The following is a 7661-nucleotide window of genomic DNA, read 5'->3' on the forward strand; positions in this document are numbered from 1 at the left end:
CTGAACGAAGCATATTTGTATACCTAACCCTTAACTGTACCCCACAATATCATAATAAACAATAATGATTATAAAAAAAAGAAAAAAAAGAAAAATAATACAATGGTGGAAGTTTGGGAATAACACTGTAATACAAACACTCTGAAGTTCCACAGCCCCACAGGTTTTAAATCACTAAAAAGGACATGGATAATTTAATAATATTCCAGGCAATGTTTCTGGAGTTCACTATTTTTGTGTTCTTCATTGAAAACACACTTGGGGGGGATAAGTGGCAGCAGCACAATGTATGTTACATACACTGAATAATTAATCTATTTGTCACTATTATGATGTAAAGCATTGGTGTTTACTGGTGGAAAAAGATACTTGGGCCTTTAAACACCTGTACACTTAAATAACCATTTAGTTTTATCATACAATGCATAACATTTTAATAAGTTCACAAAAATGTGGATCAGAGTAGGAAATAGTCTTGAAAGGAAAAAAAACATTGATTCTTAAGAGTAGATTTATTGCTTCATCATATTTGAAGATGGTAATTTAGGTATATAGGAATATATTTTTAAATGTATTATTTCTACCATATCCTAAAGAACTAAAGTATGAATTATGACACCGTAAGTTTAACAGTCAGACAATTTTGGGTTCAATGTTCAATGATGGCATTTACTAGCTGTGTATTCTTGACCAAGGCACTAAATTCTACTTATTTGGAAGACTATTTTGAGAATTAAAGTGAAAATTTTTGGCATAAGACAGGTATTTAATGAATGATATCTCTTATTCTGAGGGTGAATTATGTGACTGTTAAAGTTTCAGAAATGCATCCCCAAACATAGCTTTTATAAGACTCTCGACTGCTGTAAGTTATTTTAACCATCCATGTATTTATTCACACATGCATAAAACAAATATCAAGTGCTGCCCTCTAACTGAGCATAGAGATTAACAGTATATATTTTAGAAAAGCAGTCTATTGGAAGAAAAAGATAAACCTGCTAACAGAGCAATATGTTCAAGGCTAGATTAGAGTGGAGGTGTAGATTCAAAATAGTCCTTTTTGGTTTTTTTTTGAGTTGGAGTCTTACTCTGTCGCCCAGACTGGAGTGCAGTGGCCGCTCCTGGTCATCGCAGCCTCACCTGCTGGCCTCCGGCTATCCTTCCGCCTCAGCCTTCCGAGTAGCCTGAATTAAAGGTATGCGCTACCACACCTGGCTGATTTTTTTGATTTATTGTAGAGATGAGGTCTCGCTGCCCAGGCAGGTCAAAATAGTACATATTAATCAATAAATGGATACTACGTAACCTAGGAAAGGATCAGTGCCCTGTTAGATACTAGGAAAAAACCGAGTGTCTTTTGTATCCTAATGTCAGAAAAGGTAGTTCGTCACTCTTCCCATATCCTGCTATTAGAAACACATCACTAAGACCACCCCAAGCAAGCAGCGTTTCTTATACTTCCTAATCGTATTTCCAAGAAGTTACATAGTACTTGACAAAGTATCAAGAAAATAAATATTTCTTGGTTGACTACTATATGTAAATCTGAAATCAAGGCAGAATGCAAGTGCTGCTATTTATGGTATAATAATAGTATTAATGATAACACTTATATAATGCGTATTAGGAACCAGCCACTGACCTGAACACTATATATTTACTTAACTAATCCCCATATGAGTCGTATGAGGAAGTTCTCATATTATTCACATTTTACAGATGAGGACAATGAGAAACAAATAGGTTGTTACCTGATAGGCCTTGAATCCATGTTTTGAACACAGGAGGTTTGGCTTCAATGTCTATATTCTTTTAAAAAAATTATATATGGTTTTATTTATTTATTATTTTATTTTATTTTTATTATTACTTTTATTTTTTGAGTTGGAGTCTTACTCTGTTGCCCAGGCTGGAGTGCAGTGGCATTCTCACGGCCACCCGAGTATCAACCTTCTGGGCTCCCGCGATCCTTCTGCCTCAGCCTTCCAAGTAGCTGGAACTACAGGCACATGCTACCATGCCTGGTTAACTATTTTTATTGTAAAGACGAGGTCTCATCAAGTTGCCCAGTCTGGTTTCAAATCCATGGGCTCAGGCAATCCACTTGCCTTGTCATCCCAAAGTGCTGGGATTATAGGCTGAGCCACAGAGTCCAGCCTATTATTTTATTTTAAAGATATAGGGTGCAATTCAAGAGTAGGTACTTAGGTAGTCATTGTATAGGTAAAGTTTGGGCGTCTCTTTGGTCCCCACTTTGCTTGGTTTGAGATCAGTTACCCTTATTGATTTTACATGACACCCCCTTCCTAGCACTTTCCAACTACTGCCAATCCCTTTCTTATAGTATTGTGATAAATGTTCAGGATCTGCTTATGAGTGAGAACATTAGGTACTCAGTTCTTTGTTTCTGAGATAGATCACTGAGTATGATAGCATCTAAATCATTCAAAGTTATTGTGAAGTCCATAATTTTGTCCTTCTTTATGGCTGCATAATATTCTACTGTGTATACATACCACATTTTAAAAAATCCAGTCCACTTTCGATGAGCAGCATGGTTGGTCCCATGTTCTTGCTATTTTGAATAATGCTGCAATAAACATGTGTGTGCAGGTATCATTTTTACAGAATGATTTGAGTTCCTCTGGGTATGTTTCTAGAAGGGGAATTGTTGGGTCATATGAAAGGTTGATTTTCAGATCATTTAGAAATTGCTACACAGTTGTCCATAAAAGTTGTAGTAGTATACACTCCCACCAACAGTGTAGAAGCATTCTCTTTTCCTAACATTCTTTCCAGCATTTGTTGATTTTTAAGTGATTGATGATGTCCATTCTGACTGGGGTTAAGTGGTACCTCAGTGTAGTTTTAATTTGCATTTATCTGATGATATTTTGGTCTTCAAGTGCTGAGATTCTTTCTTCTGCTTGGTTAATTCTGCTTTCCATTCTTGTCAGTTTATTATTTATGTCATTGACTGTGTTCTTTCTAACTTGGATTTTGTAATTAATTCTTCCATGTTTTCATCTTGCCTTTCTTGATTTTTATTCATCTTTCCCAATCATGCCTTGTTCACTGCATTTGTGGTCTGAGACCAGTCAATCTGGGTGCTTTTTATTGTTTCAGTTCTGAGGTCTGTATTCTTCAGCACCGTCTTTCTAGTCGTATGTGGGTTACCTGTGTTTTTACACTTAATTATCTTCATTTGTGCTAGATTTCTCTTTTTCTCTTTACTTCCATTGCTGAGTGAGAGGGGAAATAGTTTTCACTTCTGTTTGCTCAACCTCTTATTCTTTCCTTGGTAAAACCACTGGATTTGTTTGATTTTGAAGTCAGGTAGGGGTGGGGAGCTGTGCTGTCCTTTTGCAGCTTTGAGATTTGAATAAGGTGTATTATGGGGTGCTAAGAGTCAAAAGCTGCCTGTAGATCACAATGTTCACTGGCTGGAGTGTGGACCCCCTGAGCCCACTTCCCATCACCTCACAGTATGTTCATACAATGGGAAAGTATATCCCCTTGGTACAAAATAACATAAGGGAAAGGAAAGGAACTGAGAAAGAGAGAAGGAAGAAGGAATGACAATGAAGAGAACAAAGTAGAGAAGGAAAAACAAACAAGCAAACAAACCAGTAAAAAAGAGGGAAAAAAGACTAAAACTGACAGTATGAAATCATTTTCCCACTCATGTATACACTCATGTGAAAAAAGAAACAGGAGAAGGAATAAAACAAAATGAAATACCCACATCCCCTGAAAAATATATAGAGAAAGCAAGGAAAAACAAACCAAAAATAAACAAGCAAACAAAAAAACTTTGTAATTCTTGAACACCCTCTTGTGGTAATTTCTGAAATTTTGTGTTCCCTGTTGGCATGACCCAAGTACATCTGTTCTTAGCTTGCTGCCAAGGGAAGGAGGCTCTGACCTCTATATCTGTCTCCCTGCTCACCGTGTGGTCAGGGAGAGGTTACACATTGCTCTCTCTATGTTTAGTGACCAGGAAGGTCCCTACCTGGGTCACACACCTCACCTCATGAATCACTGGGGGAAGGGAGCTGTGCTGGGTCAGTTTAAAACTCACTCCTATTATCCACTGTGGGCTGGGCACTTCATCTCTTGTTGCAGCCATAGATTCACAAATGTTCCAGTTAGGAGAATGGAGCAACTCAGTTTCCTCATCAGACCTGTCCCTCTGGAGGTACTGCACCTGGGATATTCTCTCTGGGTTGACAATGATCAAGATCAGAGAGGTGGTGAATTCACCCCTCAGTCTCAGAGAGTAACTTCACTGTTCATGTGTGTAGGCTGGAAATTGTCTCCTCCTGGTTACCAGGACCAAGGTGGTGGGGGCTTCTCTGAATCTTGTCCTCTGCCTGATCTGGCACCAAAGGCTGTGTGGTGTTTTCTTCCAGGTAGGGTCAGAGATGGTGTTTGTCTCTGGGCCATGGATTGCACTGGGATCTGAATGGCCACATGGGGCAGCCACCTCAGTAGGAGAACTCAGGCTACTTGTTCTGGTATTCCTACTCAGTCAAACATTTGCACACCCTCTTGTCGACATACTTGCATACATATTCATCCCTATGCACACTTATTTATATGGATACTCACACACTCTGATGGACTCCTTCGCCATCTTGGAATTCTCTCCAGTGTCTATTCTCTTAACCAAAAAATAGCTCTCAGAAATAGATCAAGGCCTTATAATAATTTAAAAATATAAATTAAAATATATTCAAAAAATATAAATGTTGTAAGTTGTCTTAATATAAATAAAACTTGTAAATAATGTTTTATTTTGAAGAATCTCACTTTTAGAAAGTTTAAAATAAAACAAAACAACTCAATCAAAGCCACACATGTTAGGAACTGTGTGGAACTTTTGATCCACATCTCCAAATGAGAGAAGGCTACTGAAATTTGCACCTTGTGCATTTTTCTTTTCTGTTTTTCTTCATTTTTCTTTTCCTCTTTCTTTCATTCTTGTTTTGAAGTGGGGTCTCACTTTGCTGTCCAGGTCTAGAATGGAGTACAGAGGCAAGATCATGGCTCATCACAGCCTTGACTTCCTGGGCTCAGGCAGTCCTTCCATCTCAGCCTTCTGTGTAGCTGAAGCTATGGGTATGTATCACCACATCTGGCTAATTAAAAAAAATGTTTGCAGAGACCACATCTTGCTGGTCTTGAACTCCTGGGCTCAAGACCACATCTCACTGGTCTTGAACTCCCAACTTGCCCTTCCAGAGTACTGAGATTACAGGTGTGAGCCACTGTACCTGGGTTGTATGTATTTTTGATGCTTTTTGCCCACCCTTTTATTTTAAGATGACAATTTATATCTTCTTGGTATGTCTCAGAAGCCGTCCTAGAACTTTTTTCTCCATTTCTACATGGGAAACAAATAGTCTGGTTAGGAAACTAACAGGATATCTAGTCAATTTTGGAGGCAGTGTGACAGTTTGGTTCAAGTTCAATTGTGAGTGGTTTTCTGTGGTTAATGTCTTGGAGCCTTTGTTCATTAAGTCTTCAACCTTAGCTAGTTACAAAAGCCTCCAGAACTTCAGTTTTCTCAATCTAAATGTTATTGTGAGATTTGTTCCTTTTAATGTACTTATAGAACTCTAAGCTCCTAAACATAGTATTACCATATGATCAAGCAATTTTACTCCTATATGTGTATCCCAAAGATTTATAGATGAGGACTCTAATAGATACTTACAAGCCATGCTCATGGCAGTAGTATTCACAACAGCCAAAAGGTGGAAAAAAATCCACAAATATCTATCAACAGAAGAATGGGTAAACAAAATGTGTTATACATACAGTGGAATATTACTCAGCCACAAAAAGGAATGAAGCTCAAATGTCTACTACAACATTTATGAAACTTGTGGACAATATGCTAAGTGAACTATGTCATCACAAAAAGACAAATATTGTATGGTTTCACTTCTAAAATGTACCTAGAATTGTTAACAGAAAGTAGCGAGTTGATTGCAGGTGCTGGGAGAGGAAGAAATGAAAAGTCACTGTATTGTGGATACAGAGTGATGAAACTGTGTTTGTAAATAGAAAATAGTGATGGCTGCAAAACATTGTGAATATAATTAATGCCACCAAATCGCACACTTAAAGATAGTTAAAATGGGCAATTTTATGTGTGTGTATGTGTACACAATTTTCAAAAAGCCCCACCTAAACATCAGATAATTTGTAGTTTAATGTTCTCAAGTGTACCTGAGTCAGCCAAGCAAAATACTAAAAAGTCATGATGAAGGATGAGTAAGAAGGGTAATACATTATTTAAATGAGTGCTAATTAAACATCTGGGTTACAGATGTATTCTGACAAAGGCTTTTTTCGTGTGGTCTTAGGCAAGTGAGAAAAGTATGGTTCCTAAGTCATGATGGTGTGTCTGTTCTCCAGTGGCCTCTCCTGACCAATCTAAGCCTGTTATTGATGAAAACAAGAGGGGAATGCAGCCAATTGATGCTGGGAAGATATTGTATGAATAAATTACAATGCTTGTTATTTGTAAATTTGTCATGAGGAAGGCCAGAAATAAAGAAGGAAAATGAATCTAAAAGTTTCAAATTATATTCTTGGGTCTTTTCCATAAAGCTAAAAGTGACTGAATAGGAGTCAAATTTATTGTTTCATCCACGGACTGGGGACAACATTATGCGTCTCTCTTTTCCCCCACTTTGGCTGCATGATAAAATAGCCATGAAAGATTTTGCAAACACTTAAGTCTAAGCCCATTCAGGATACATTAAGTCAGAATCTTAAGGAATAGAATCTGGGTATCAGTAATTTTTAAAGTTCTACAAATGATGCTACATACAGCCATGGTTAAAAAGTTGTTGTATTACATGGCAATAATTTCAAGTTGCTGGGTGATATTCTCATAAGTTAGTTAAATATTTTAATTTTGGCCAGGCTTGGTGGTTTAGCCTGTAATCCCGTGCTTTGGGAGGCTGAGGTGAGTGGATTGCCTGAACCCGTGTGTTCGAGATCCACCGGGGCAACTTGGCGAGACTTCATCTCTACAATAAATCAAAAAATTAGCCAGGCATGGTAGTGCATGCCTGTAGTTCCAGCTACTTGGAAGACTGAGTGGAAGGATGGCCGAAGCCCAGCAGGTCGAGGCTGTGGTGGCTGGGAGCGTGCTGCTGCACTCCAGTCTGGGTGACAGAGTGAGACTTCAACTCAAAAAAAAATTAATTTTAAAAATAACTTCAAAACTAAATTATGTAAGACTAAATCCAGGCACATTTAGCTAGAATGCAAAAAAATGTTATTTTGTAGAAAAGCTGTGATCGCTCCATGGTTGGTCAATTCCTTAATGTCAGACTTCTGATCTATTTAAGTCACCTAAAATTTTTTCTTTCCCAATGCTAGTTTTTAGTTTTGTTTTGTGTTGGAAGTTGTTTAGTCTGAAAATAGTGTGAGTTCTATTTTATTGCTAGTATATTTGTCACAGTTTAGTGTTCAGGTCTTAAATTTGTTATAACTCTTTAGACTTTTATAAATATCCAGGAATATGATCCCTTTGTAGTTCATTTGGCGTGATGATTGGGGATTCACACGGGCATGTGTGAGATGTGGCACCTTTAAATATTTTTACAACGTGGGCACATTACCCATCTGACAATTTA

This window comes from Carlito syrichta, unplaced genomic scaffold, assembly GCF_000164805.1.
Source record: "Carlito syrichta isolate Samal-C Ts95f unplaced genomic scaffold, Tarsius_syrichta-2.0.1 Scaffold308303, whole genome shotgun sequence".
Taxonomy (NCBI): domain Eukaryota; kingdom Metazoa; phylum Chordata; class Mammalia; order Primates; family Tarsiidae; genus Carlito; species Carlito syrichta.